The following is a 14,180-nucleotide window of genomic DNA, read 5'->3' on the forward strand; positions in this document are numbered from 1 at the left end:
CTTTCAGCACACTCTTTCCTCTTCTCAACACGTTTCCGGTGACTTCTCAATGTAAACACTCTCTTCAAGGTAATAATACACATCAACACAAGCACTTCAAAAGGAATGTAGGGATGGTAGACGCGAAACAGACGTTTCGGCGCTTTGCCGAGATCCCGAAGCGCAGATGTTTCGAAACACTGCTCCGAACTGTGATTCGAAACACCCATGTCACGTGACTATGGCTAAATGAAGCTTTGAGTGTTTCATCAGGTGGCGCCTGTCGAAACTGCGTTGATTAAAGGGGACAGGAACAAACCACACAGTCACACATCTGTATAAACCTAATTCACCACAGTTTAAAAGTGAAGTAAATCCATCTTCACCTCGTGGGTTTTTGTGAGAGGAGAGAGATTTTGTGATAGCAGTGAGATTTATAGTGCGCTTTGGTTAGTTATATTTAGGCTAGATGTAAATTAGATATAGGCTATTGACTGATAGGTATAGACAGTGACATATAGTTAGGATAGATATATTGACACATTCATATAGGCTAAGTTAGATAGTGACAGATAGATAGCACAGCATAAGTTAGATATATAGAATTATATAGATATAGATTCATAGGTGATATATAGATAGATAAATTAATAGAATATATAAAAATTGAGGCTGCACGCAAGAGATGCCGTACATCTGTGGTGTGGGAGCATTTCCATTTGGAAGCAGGAAATAAAGTGAGATGTGTGTATTGTGATAGGCAGCTAGCCTTCTGCAACAATACATCATCCATGTATTTACATCATCCAAAAATATTTGTGCATGCCAGCAACAAGTGTCCCTTGTGAGAGGATTTTTTCAAAGGCTGGAGAAATTATATGTAAAAAAAGAAGTCAGCTAACTCCTTCAACAGCAGAGCAATTCATATTTTTGAATAAAAATGTTTTGTGACAAATGTGACACATTGTGGCTTTATTTATTTTATTAATGTTCATTTTGTATAACAAACAAAATATATATAGTTCTTTAAATATGACGAGGCTACAGGTTACAAAACCAAGATCATGTAGTTGTCAGACAGATGTTAAAAACAATTTTTTTTACATGGATCATTGTCAAGGTATTTCAGATCAACACATGGAAATGACCACTAGATGGCGCCGTAGAGACGGGTGTCAGATTGATTCGAAGCTTCGAAACAATATGACACATTTGCTTCAACTGCTTCAGTGCTTCACGAAGCCTCGGTCTGCCCATCACTAAAGGAATGTTTCAACCGACTTAACTCCGTGTTTTCTTCAGCCCAGTACTCTGTTTTAACTTCGCCCAGTCTGTAATATCCGCATCGATACGTCCCTCCAACACACTGATCGCCCTGTCTCACCCACAGCGTTTGCCAGAAATAAAAACTTCACCCTTGCTGTTCTCTGAATGCCTTATTTATACCCCTCCTCTTCTCTGCATTGCCCAATCACCAATCGCCATGTTCGTTCGCACACCTGTTCTTAATAAGCCCAAATTTTGGGTTGCCTGGAGTTACCGGAACTGGCTGTGTGTTTTATGGACAACGGTCCGGGCGGAACTATTTCCGCCATTTTACGTTCCGCCACATTAAGTCACTCCGTGACAATTACACACCAGGGCTGTACGTTAACTTTTTTTGCACATAGCACTGGTGCTACAGAGGTTGAAAGTTTTGTAGCACAGCCCACAAAATTGTAGCACATGTATAAAACGTCTGTTGCCATGTCTGAAAAATGCAAAAAGTGCTATACAATACAAATATTTAAGAATAAATATAATAATAAAAATTATTATTATTATTATTATATTTTATGGAAAACATAAATCATTAGAAAGGTCTAAGGTTTTATAATAAAATATTAAATAATGATTAAAAAATGTGACTGTAATGTCTTAATTTTTGGCTTATTTTATCTTGTGTATTCACTGAGAAAGAAAAAAAGTACTGTACACGTCTCTACACCACGAATCTATTTGAACACGTTGTTTTGAATCAGTGGGAAGACGCATGTGGATTAGTAAAAGGATTTTTTTTTTTCTTTCTTTTTTTTGTTGTTGCTGCGTGAGAGGAGGAGAATACTTTGTTCATTTGTGCTTGGGCTGTCTTGGAAGTGAGCCAGGTTGAAGAATTGGCGGTGGTCTATTGTTTGGTAAGTGTGGGGCTGCACTGCGCATTTAAGATTGAGTTATGTTCTAGAGAACAATTATCGGAGCTTTGCGAGTGCCCATCAAGCGTTAATGGTTTGTTTGTCATTTTGCTTTATTATTTTAGTTTATTATTTTTGTGCTATCCTGGGTAGAGCACTGCATGAAAAGTGGGATTTTCGACCCCGTAAACGCCTGTATACTCCTGGAAATCTCCCTAATTTTCGGCAGTTTTCGACAATTTAGAGGCAGCGAACGTTGCGTTCGTCTGTGCCACAAATTGTCGTAAACGAACCATGACGTAGGTGGAGAGCCCCCCCGCTGAGAGCCCGCGGAGGTGCGACGCCTCTAATTTGCATATGAATAGCAGCGAAACCAGAGAGTCAACGGCCAGACTTGAATTTACTCACTCACTATTGGCTGAAGCCACTACATTTAAAAAAGAAAAATCCCTCGTGATTGGTTGGCAGATCACTGCAAACCAATCATTATTGGTCACCCTGGCTCATTATAAATGTAAACCCCAATAATAATAATAAATATATAATTTATGTTGTAATAATTTGTTTCATATTAATGTTATTGTGCTATGAAGTATTCATACCATCAAAGGAATATATGGGAAAATTATACGGACCATGCCGTTTATTCAAAGAAAGAGCTTCATTTATAAGCATACAGCTGTTCATTCAAAGAAAGGGCTTAATTTATAAAACACAGCGGTTTACTCAAAGAAAGAGCTTTATTGTTAAACACACAACTATGTACAGTGCAGCAGTAATGTCTCGTAATGTAATGTAAAGTTCGTCGAGCTCCAGGCTGCGAGAGGGCGGTGGCCGCACAATCCGTCCAGACACCCCGTCAACAAAGCCGTCTTCCTCGTCAGATATGAGTTCAATGGTCGCGGACTTCCAAATGTCCACCTCATCCAGCACACTCTCGCTTCCAGCAACTGTAATACAATCCATAAAGACAATAAGCAACCTGAAAAATACTCACATTGACAAAAAACGGATCTAATATAATAAATCTTACCCTTTTTCTTCTTGATCGACTCCGAGCTAAACTGTGCAGTTTCCGCCTGCGATGTAAGTTCAGGTTGTTTGTATCTGAAGCTCCGGCGTGTCGATTCATAATACGTCTTACAGGCAGCTGGAAAACAATTACATGAGACTGGTATTAATAAAAACAGTCCCGGTAAAATTAAACAAGGAATGAGAAAAACTGAAGTTATACTTACACACAATTTCGTCGTGATCAGCGGTTAAATCTGGACTCGCGGAAATCGCTCCAAGCAGATAAGAGCTCACAGCTTCGTTATGAGGCGAGGATAGTCTGTGTAAACAAAATGTGCAGTTTTAAGCTCGGATCTATTAACGCATCCATTTCCTTATACAGCTGAATAAAAGCATATTCTTTAAATCGTAACGTTACATTACCCATGCTGTGGTTCATAGCGCCTGCAGTTTGCCTCAGAGTTGTGAAGACGAAGACAGCCTCCTGAAAATGAGTCCAAAAAGTTGGTCGCGTCCATGCAGAGATTGAGTTGAAGACGGCGTCCTGTCATTGTTGATCACGAAAAAGGAAAGCAGCAAAAACATAGGAAATGTAAAAAAAAAAAAAAGTTTAAAGCTCGCCTTCTACGCGTCATGGCCATGACCTCGACCTCGCACCTCATTGGACTAGAGCTCTACTATGGAACGCGCCCGGGGCCAAATCTCTTTATACGAAACGCGTGACTTATGACCGTGTCAACACGCCCTGTTTTCCGCGTCAACGCAGCATTTTTTTACGTGTTTCTTTTGTATGTGTAGAAACGCACATTCTGGTCGTGTAACAGGCATACACACACAGTCGACGCACAGTTTTAACATGTTAAGAAGACACATTTGAACGTGTTTCTTAACGCGCACATTCTGTACATGTCGAAGTGTAATTTTTTTTTTTTTAAAGCAGACTTACCTTTAGATGTAGCCTAGGCTATGTATATTAATATAAGATATTAATTAATTGCTTAACTGACTACTGTGCTAGAGTAAAGTAGCCTAATGTTGCAATGTATATTAAGTAAATGCTTAATATTATACAATTATTATAATTTATCTATATGGGTTATTGTTGGTTTTTTAAAGTTAGGCTATATATAATTTCTAAAAGTATAGGCTAATTTACACAGCACATATTTATAACTGAAAACACACACACACACACACAACTTTATTCACTTTCACATAATAATGTTTTTGTAATTTGGTGTTTAGTTTGTTGTATAGTTTGTTTAAACTGTTCTGTCTCTGTTTTGTTTCCAGGAACATCTGATGAGTGCTATAATAAAATGACTTCATTATATTTAAAATATGTTTTGATATTCATTTTATTTATATTATTAATATTTTATTTACCCATAAACGTGTCTTTAGGAAGCCATAAGTTATAGAGACAAGAATAACTTTTGCCATTTAAATGCCACATTAATTTACTGAGGACCCATACAGCCAATGATCATGTGTGAAAACACTTATACATAAATTGATCACTTAGAAATCAAAACTAAGGTTTGAGAAATAAAGAATATGCATACAACAAAATATATTGTTTCATAGCAGCTTCAGTAACAAGTTCAAAACAAATTCTGCTGTAAACCGGCTCTAACAAGCCAATATAGTGTCAATATTCAGCTCAAGTGACTTCAGTGTTGATTCAGTTCAGTTGATTTCAGTTCAACTGTAAATTCTTCAGTTGTGCATATTTGTGTGTAGTTAGATATATGCAAAAACTACATTTTTGGAAGAGTTAAAATAGTTTTGCACAAAGTGTTGCTTTTGCAAGAGATGTCTGATGTTTTGTGTGTAGAGTTACAAGAAATGGAGCCATATTTTCAGAAATTGTGTGTAAGCAATTGGATAAAACTGTAAATGAATCCAGTTTATTTTAGTTCAGGGGCACGTTCAAAGCTCAAACCGGTGCGCAACGTTTTGCTACGGTTTCCGGTTGAACGTCATGTTTCCTGGAAACGGTGTGCAACGGGTTTGAGATGCGTTTGATCTCGTTTGGTGGGTGTGTCAAATATGTCAGCCCAATCAGCGGCAAAATGTATATAAACCACGCAGTATTAAAGAGACAGCTCACACAATGGAAGTAAAGTTGTTTAATGTGTCCGCTGGTATTAGAAGACATGATTGTCGTAAGAGTTTAATATATATATATATATATATATATATATATATATATATATATATATATATATATATATATATATATATATATATATATATATATATATATATATATATATATGTAACAGGTACGGAAAGTGTTTTGTTGAAACATATGTATTGATTGTTATAATTCTCACAAAATTGTTCGTTTACATGTACCTGATGTGATTGCCTAAGTGAGTTAAGTGCGTTTCCCCTTTAATTGCTGTGATGTCACCATGAGCCCACCTAATTTCTTGTTTTGTCCCCTCCTCTTCCTCTTGACATTGTAATTGTATGGAAGAGGTGAGTTATTTTTGGCTCCTGCTAATCCTTATTAATCTTTATTTTAATTGTTGCTTTTATTTCTATATCTTCATTGCAAATTATGTGTATTATGTTATTTTACTTACCTGTGTGGTTATTTTTGTCATTTTGCCCAATTTAAGTTATATTTGTGTCTTTGCTCTATATGTGGAGATGAAAAGCACATGGTAATTAAATCTACGTCACATTTGTTTTATAGAGAGCGAAATAAGGGTGATTGTACTCAGAGGCTGCATTTATTTGTTTTACATCAGGTATGTTTTCTCTGTATTTTTTCCTCTTGACATTGTAATTGTATGGAAGAGAGAGCGAAATAAGGGTGATTGTACTCAGAGGCTGCATTTATTTGTTTTACATCAGATCTCAGAGAGTAAAAAAACCCAGTGAAACCGCCGCCTGTTGTCCCGTGTCTGTCTTCACAACGCAGAGAAAAGTGATTTTATAACTGGTGTCGCGAGCCACCGGTTACACGTGGTGCCATAACCCTTCGGATTTCGCATGATCAGCTGATTACCGATCGCCGGAGTTGCTGCTTCAACAGACGACGGTGTGCCGTGAAAGATCGCTGGATGTGAGACGTTGTGCCGTGAAAGATCGCTGGATGTGAGACGTTGTGCCGTGAAAGATCGCTGGATGTGAGACGTTGTGCCGTGAAAGATCGCTGGATGTGAGGGTGTTTCGCTGATCGCGGAGGCCGCTGCTCATTTCATCTCGGCCGATCTCGTCATCAGTGTTCTATCTTCTGTTGCTCCTATCACAGACGGTAAAGGTTGAACGGTTGCCCTTTTTATGAAGTATGATGAAAAACAGTTTTGACTTTTATTAATACTATTCGCTGTGGGCTTTGTGCTGAACTTTTTTTTCTTTTTGCACTGCTGCACGCTCATTACTGACGGGATATTTTTGTGATCACATTTTATTTTATTTCTCCTCGTGCAACGCTGTACTGAACTGTTCTTTGCGTTGCTGCAAGCTGAAGGACAGTGTTTTTGTGATCGTCGTCACATAAATTTTTTTTTTCTCCCTGAAACTAACATTGAGAGAGTCTAAATGAGTATTTCTGCAAACTACACTTATCTGCATATTAGTTAAGTGATTTCAGTGTTTGTTTGTTTTTTTTGTTTTGTTTTTTTTCTTATTTTCTGAAACTGTTATTACTTTTTTTTTAACAATAATTTTTTTTTCTCTCTATCCGAACTGAGTCATGTTTGAGGACACTGTTAGTCAGGATAATTTTAGCCCTGTACAAAGACCTAGTGCCATGCTACCAGTAGGCAGGGGTAGTGGGGCTGTTCTTAATCGTCCTGACAATATGTATGGAGTTTCACCTCATTGTTTTGGGAGAGGGAGGACATTCTTTACTGCAGATATTGACCATGTACATGCATCTGACTCAGCTATTGGTACCTCAGGGAGCCCAGCTGCTTGCTCTACCCCTTTTGCACGCCTTAACACTGATCGTGCAGTTACCCCTGAGTCTTTGGGGAGTATTATTTCTGATTTGGCACTGAAAATTGGTGAAAGCATTTCAGCCAGTCTCAACTTAACGCAACAGCCCAGCCCAGTGCAATCTAAGTCAAATGTACAGCATTCAGGTGAATGTTTTGATGGTTCTAATTTGAAAGTCATTGTCCAACATGATGTTGCGCCTCCACCGTTCTTTAGAGGTGATCAAAGTGATTCGTTTACTGTACATGAATGGGAAGATTTGATGTACAGTTATTTGAACAGAAAGAAATGCACTGATGAAACTGCTTCTGATCTCATTTTGAGCAGGTTAGCTGGAAAAGCGAGAGATGTGGTCAAAGTGTCCTTGCGCAGCTTCCCTGGGCCGACGGCTGCAGTGCTCCCCACCACTGTGTTCGATATACTGAAGCGCAATTTCAGTGAGTTGATGTATTCAAATATGCCTATGTCTGACTTTTATAACACCCTGCCTAGGGCTGACGAGAGCCCAATGGACTACTGGATACGGCTCAATAAGGCGATTGATGTGGCTGATGAGTGTTTGCGTAGACGGAACAAGTGTGTTGAGGACCCTGCTACTGAAGCTGTTATGATGTTTATCTCACACTGTCCAGATCCTGGCCTTGCTTTGTCTTTTCAGTTCAAGCCTGCTGAACAGTGGAGTGCTGCTGAAGTTCAAGAGCGACTGGATAGTCATCGCAGGACTCTGAAGAGAGCTTTTGCTAGAACTTCACGCTCATTGCCTATGTCTGCTTGCCATCAGAACACTGTAACTGTCTGTGACGATTCTGCGTCAAGTTCTCCCAAACAGCCTGAACTCTCAAGTCAGATAGCAAGTTTAGCTGGTCAGTTGAACCCCAACGCTGCTCCTTTTACTCCTGATGCTAGTATGCAGCAGTTGGTTGGCATGATGGACAAAGTTTTATCTCTCTGCACTGCCTCACTGTCCTCGTCCACCCCAAACTGTCCTGTCAGAACTTCAGACCCCAAGCCCAGTCTGAGCTCAGCATGTAGAGTATGTCAATCTAAAGAGCACACTACACATACTCATTGTATGCGCCAGAGGCTTTGTCGTAACTGCTTCAAACCTGGACACTTTAAGAGCAATTGTCCTAGGACGACAGGCCTTGAGCTGCCGCCTTCAGCCATTCAGTTAAACTAAATAGCCCATGTGCGGAGGGGGATAACATGGGCAGTGGCGTATTTCCCCTAAAAGATGAGTCAGACCCACATGAGATTTTTGTAAATAGTTGCAAATTGTTGCCACCCGACAAAACAGTGCTGTATGTGGGATCTCAGAAAATTGATGGTGCTAGTGAACTCTTCTATGCTCCTGTGACTGTCGGTGGCCAGTCCGTGCTGAACGGTATGCTAGATTCTGGCAGTATGGCTTGCACGCTGAGTATAGAAAGTGAATCAAAGTTGCGTGCTGATGGAGTTCTCCCTCAACCCTCAGTGATTCCTGGTAATGTGGTCCTGGTGGGCTGCGGTGGTCTGACTACTCAGCCTAAGTGCACATATGACCTGGAAATCGAAGTCTACGGGTTCAAGTTTGTCGTGCCAACCTTAGTAGTGCCTGGACAGAAGGATGAGTTCATTATCGGTAGTAATGTAATCAAATGTGTGCTTCAGAAGATGAAAGCCGAAAAGAGATACTGGGAACTAATTTCCTGCCAAAACAGCAACCCTGAGTGTGAAGAATTTCTTGAGCTATTGAGCGGTGTTTCTCGTTGGTCTGGTCCCCAACAGCCCGCTAAGCTCGGTACAGTTAGGCTTTGTCAGGCCGTTACCTTGCTTCCCAGGTGTGAGCACCTTGTCTGGGGAAAACTACCAGCTAACACTAATGTCGTCCCAGGAAGCTCCGTCATCGTCGAGCCCACTACGTCACGTTCAGCGCCACGTCATGTTCTTGTTGGACGTGTGGTGACTCCTATGTGGGGTGATCGATGGGTGCCGATGAAGATCTTAAATCCCACCCAGTCTCCAATCACTCTTCGACGTAACGCTAAGCTGGCTGATGTGTCTCCTTGTTTAGCAGTGGAGGATGTTACAGTCTCACAAGATGTGTGCAAACCTCAAGTTTCTGGTGCAGCTTTCTCCAAGTCTATTCCACCTGTTGACCCTGTGCGGTCACTGCACGAGTATGGTTTGGGGGACATTGATATCGAAAAGTGTGAGGTCTCAAAGTCATGGAAGGAGCAGTTGACGAGTCTTATCGTGTCCTATCAAGATGTTTTCTCCAGAGACAGACTCGATTGTGGAGAGGTGAAAGACTTTGTCCACCGAATTCATCTGAGCGATGAGCGTCCGTTTCGCCTGCCATATCGCCGAACCCCTCCTGCCCACTACCAGAAGTTGAGAGAGGTACTTTCTGAAATGGAAGAGAAAGGCATCATTAGCAAATCCGTCAGCGAGTATGCATCTCCTTTGGTAATGGTATGGAAGAAGGATGGATCTCTCAGAGTCTGTACGGACTTTCGCTGGCTTAATGCCAAGACCATTAAGGATGCTCACCCTTTGCCTCATCAGGCAGACTGCCTGGCTGCTCTAGGCGGCAATCTTCTCTTCAGCTCTGTTGATTTGACGTCAGGATTTTACAACGTCCCGCTCCATGTTTCCGATCGTCATTACACAGCATTTACAACACCAATGGGCTTGTACGAATACAACCGTCTTCCCCAAGGCCTGTGTAACAGCCCAGCATCCTTTATGCGCATGATGCTCAGTGTGTTTGGAGATCTAAACTTTTCCAGCCTCCTTTGCTATCTAGATGATTTGCTGGTTTTCGCCCGCTCTGAAGAGGAGGCTTTGAAACGCTTGGAAGAAGTTTTTTCACGGTTGAGAGCTAGTAATTTGAAGTTGGCTCCGAAAAAGTGTCACTTTCTCAGGCGCTCCATCAAATTTCTGGGCCATGTGATCAGCGGATCTGGAGTTTCCGTGGATGAAGACAAGGTAGCAGTCATTTCAGCATTTCAAAAGAATGACCTGATGAAGGAAGATAATGTCACACCTTCGCCAAAGAAACTAAGATCATTTCTAGGCATGGTTTTATACTACCAGAGCTTCATCCCTGGCTGTACACGTGTCGCAAAGCCATTGTTCAATTTGACGGCCGGTCAAAAACGTTTGGCGAAAGGCACAAGTGGCCGTAATCGATCTGGCACTTATCGGGAGTTGTCTCCCCAGGACTGGACTCCTGATTGTGATGTCGCCTTCGAAGAGTTAAAGAGAGCCCTTGTCGAGAGCGTGGTCCTGGCACACCCTGACTTTGAGCGCCCCTTTGTTCTCTGCACTGATGCGTCGCTGGACGGCCTAGGTGCAGTACTTTCTCAAGTTCCCAGTGGTGAGGACAAAGCACGTCCCATAGCCTTCGCCAGCAAGTCTTTGAGCCGCAGCCAAGCCAATTACCCTGCACACAGACTAGAGTTCTTGGCCCTCAAGTGGGCAGTGTGCGACAAGTTCAGTCACTGGTTAAAAGGTCATGAGTTTACCGTGTGGACGGACAATAATCCGCTCACATACATCTTGACAAAACCTAAACTAGATGCTTGTGAGCAGCGCTGGGTTTCAAAACTTTCCCCGTACAACTTTAAAATCAAGTACGTTCCTGGACGATTGAATGTCGTGGCGGATGCACTCAGTCGTGACCCATTCGTCAACCCAGTGAGTCAGCGACTTCTGTCCGAGCCTTACTCTGAACTGCTGAAGTATGTACACAGTGTGGGAGATGATTCTGTGCAGAGGACATTCCGTCTCACGTGCCAGCCACAGACACTTGAAACTGACCTCAATCTAAGCTCTGAGATAAACTTTTCCATGACCTCTGAGGATGTTTCATCTATCTTGTCTGTTTGTGATGATTGGGATTCAGGAGCTGCATCCAGAGCAACATCCATGGGTGATCATTTGACTTCTTTGATTCCCGACTGTCAAGATGTAATCCATGCCTTTCCATTGTCTGAACTGCAGTGTCAGCAACACAAAGACGCAGTTATTTCGAGGGTGGCTTTCTATGTCAGCAGGAAGCGCAGACCTACCAGGCGTGAGCGTGCGAATGAGGATTTGCTAGTTTTGAGGATTTTGAGGCAGTGGGATAAACTCTGTTTGCTTCATGGCATCCTGTATAGAGTTGTCAAAGATCCACTCTCTAAGCATAAAAAGTTTCAATTCGTCCTGCCTGCCTCTATGAAACCGCAAGCACTCTCTGGTGTTCATGATCTGGCCGGTCACCAAGGTCAGCCACGTACCCTGTCTTTAGCCCGCCAGAGGTTCTATTGGCCTGGGATGGAACGTGATGTGCGTGATTATGTCAAGACTTGTGCCCGTTGTGTCCTGAGTAAAACTCCAGAGCCAGCAGCAAGAGCGCCCTTGGAGAGCATTAAGACCACTGCCCCGTTGGAGCTTGTCTGTATTGATTTCTGGTCTGCTGAAGACAGGCACAATAAATCTGTGGATGTCTTGGTAATTACGGATCATTTCACCAAGTTAGCTCATGCTTTTCCTTGCCGAAACCAATGTGCTAAAAGTGTTGCTAAGAAACTTTGGGATGGCTTCTTTTGTATCTATGGATTTCCCCAGCGTATCCATTCGGACCAGGGAGCAAATTTTGAGAGTGAGCTGATAGCAGAGCTTCTTGATATTGCCGGCGTTGACAAGTCACGGACTTCACCGTACCACCCAATGGGGAATGGAGGGACTGAAAGATTCAACAGAACGTTAGGTAACATGCTGAGATCGCTTCCACCCAGATCCAAGCACAAGTGGCCACAGTTGGTACAAACAATGACATTCATGTATAACTGCACTGCCCATGAAACAACTGGGTTTGCCCCTTTTTACCTGATGTTCGGGAGGGTGCCGAGATTGCCTGTTGACCTTATGTTTCAAAGCGTGCTTCGTGATGAGTCAATCTGTGATTACAATGACTATGTTCAGTCTCTTGTCAGTGATCTACAGTCTGCTATGGCGCTGGCTCAAAAGAACTCTACTGCCGAACAAAAACATCAGTCTGATCAGTACAATAAGAGAGTCAAAGGATTGCCCCTGTCAGTTGGTGATCATGTTCTCATTGCCAACAGAGGCTGTAGAGGTAAACGGAAGCTTGCCGATAAATGGGAACCCACCATGTATTCCGTTGTTGACTCCAAACCTTCACTGCACATTTACAAGATCCGTGACAAATCTGGTCATGAGAAAGTGGTACATCGGAATCTATTGTTGCCAGTTAACTTTCTTCCTTTGCCTTCAACTGAGTTTTCTGTTGGTGAAAGTGCTAGTGGTAGTCCTTGTTCCACACCTTCTCAATCTGTTTGTGATGTGGTTGAGTCAACCTTACCTGTCACTGATGATTTGTCACATGATGAGTCCATGTCTGTCATTTCTCACATTGCTGTTTGTGATGATGATCGTACTGCTTCTTGGGTCTCATCCCATTCTTCTCAAACTCTTTCTGAAGTACAAAATGAGTTTTCTGTTGGCCTTGACACTGTAGCTAATGTTTTTTTTACTGTTCCTGTTGCTGACAGTTCACGTGATCCTTTGGTTGACCATAACTCTGACGATCATTACACTACCAGGTTTGGTAGAGTACTTAAACCTGTTCGTAGGCTGATTGAGTCAATGGTTCAACTTGAAACCTTACTTGGTGTGGAGTCTGTATCTCCTGTTATTCATGTATAGGTTTGTGTATTATATTACATGATCTCTGGTAATACATCTCAACCAAAGTGTAATCTTCTCTATTTTGGGTATATTAATCCTGTTTATGTATTTGGTATGAGTTTTTCAAAGTGTAATGGGCACTTTGTGTATGCCTGCAAAATGAGTAGAAGTTTGGCCAACTTTCTCCATATTTGTATCCCTTGTTTGGGTAACTTTCTAGGTGGAGTCTTCACTGATTTTAAAGTGTGGACCATGTAATTCAAGTGACCAGTGTTTTATTTGTTATACTCTAAGAATTTTGTGTGAATTCTGGGGGGTGAGTGTAACAGGTACGGAAAGTGTTTTGTTGAAACATATGTATTGATTGTTATAATTCTCACAAAATTGTTCGTTTACATGTACCTGATGTGATTGCCTAAGTGAGTTAAGTGCGTTTCCCCTTTAATTGCTGTGATGTCACCATGAGCCCACCTAATTTCTTGTTTTGTCCCCTCCTCTTCCTCTTGACATTGTAATTGTATGGAAGAGGTGAGTTATTTTTGGCTCCTGCTAATCCTTATTAATCTTTATTTTAATTGTTGCTTTTATTTCTATATCTTCATTGCAAATTATGTGTATTATGTTATTTTACTTACCTGTGTGGTTATTTTTGTCATTTTGCCCAATTTAAGTTATATTTGTGTCTTTGCTCTATATGTGGAGATGAAAAGCACATGGTAATTAAATCTACGTCACATTTGTTTTATAGAGAGCGAAATAAGGGTGATTGTACTCAGAGGCTGCATTTATTTGTTTTACATCAGGTATGTTTTCTCTGTATTTTTTCCTCTTGACATTGTAATTGTATGGAAGAGAGAGCGAAATAAGGGTGATTGTACTCAGAGGCTGCATTTATTTGTTTTACATCAGATCTCAGAGAGTAAAAAAACCCAGTGAAACCGCCGCCTGTTGTCCCGTGTCTGTCTTCACAACGCAGAGAAAAGTGATTTTATAACTGGTGTCGCGAGCCACCGGTTACATATATATATATATATATATATAATCAACATGATGATGTATTTATTTATATCTTTAGCTTAATTGCAAGGCAAGTTTATTTATATACCAAATTTCATATATGGTAATTGCTTGACATAAAGTGAGAAAGAAAATACAAGCTATTAAAAAAGTAAGAACTAGAAATAAAATGATTTAAGTTAGAATTGATTACCAGGAGATGAAAAAGGTTCATTAAATGGGATTGGGATGTTGTCTTTTATTCTGGACGGCAAGGGCAGTGATTGCATGTATTTTGCAGTATTAAACACGTATTTATATCGATTTCATCAGGCTCCGAAAATTCCACCAAAAGAACACAAAGAATGGCCTTCTCGGCTGCCA

The sequence above is a fragment of the Gobio gobio genome (genome assembly GCF_949357685.1).
Source record: "Gobio gobio genome assembly, chromosome: 3".
Lineage (NCBI taxonomy): Eukaryota > Metazoa > Chordata > Actinopteri > Cypriniformes > Gobionidae > Gobio > Gobio gobio.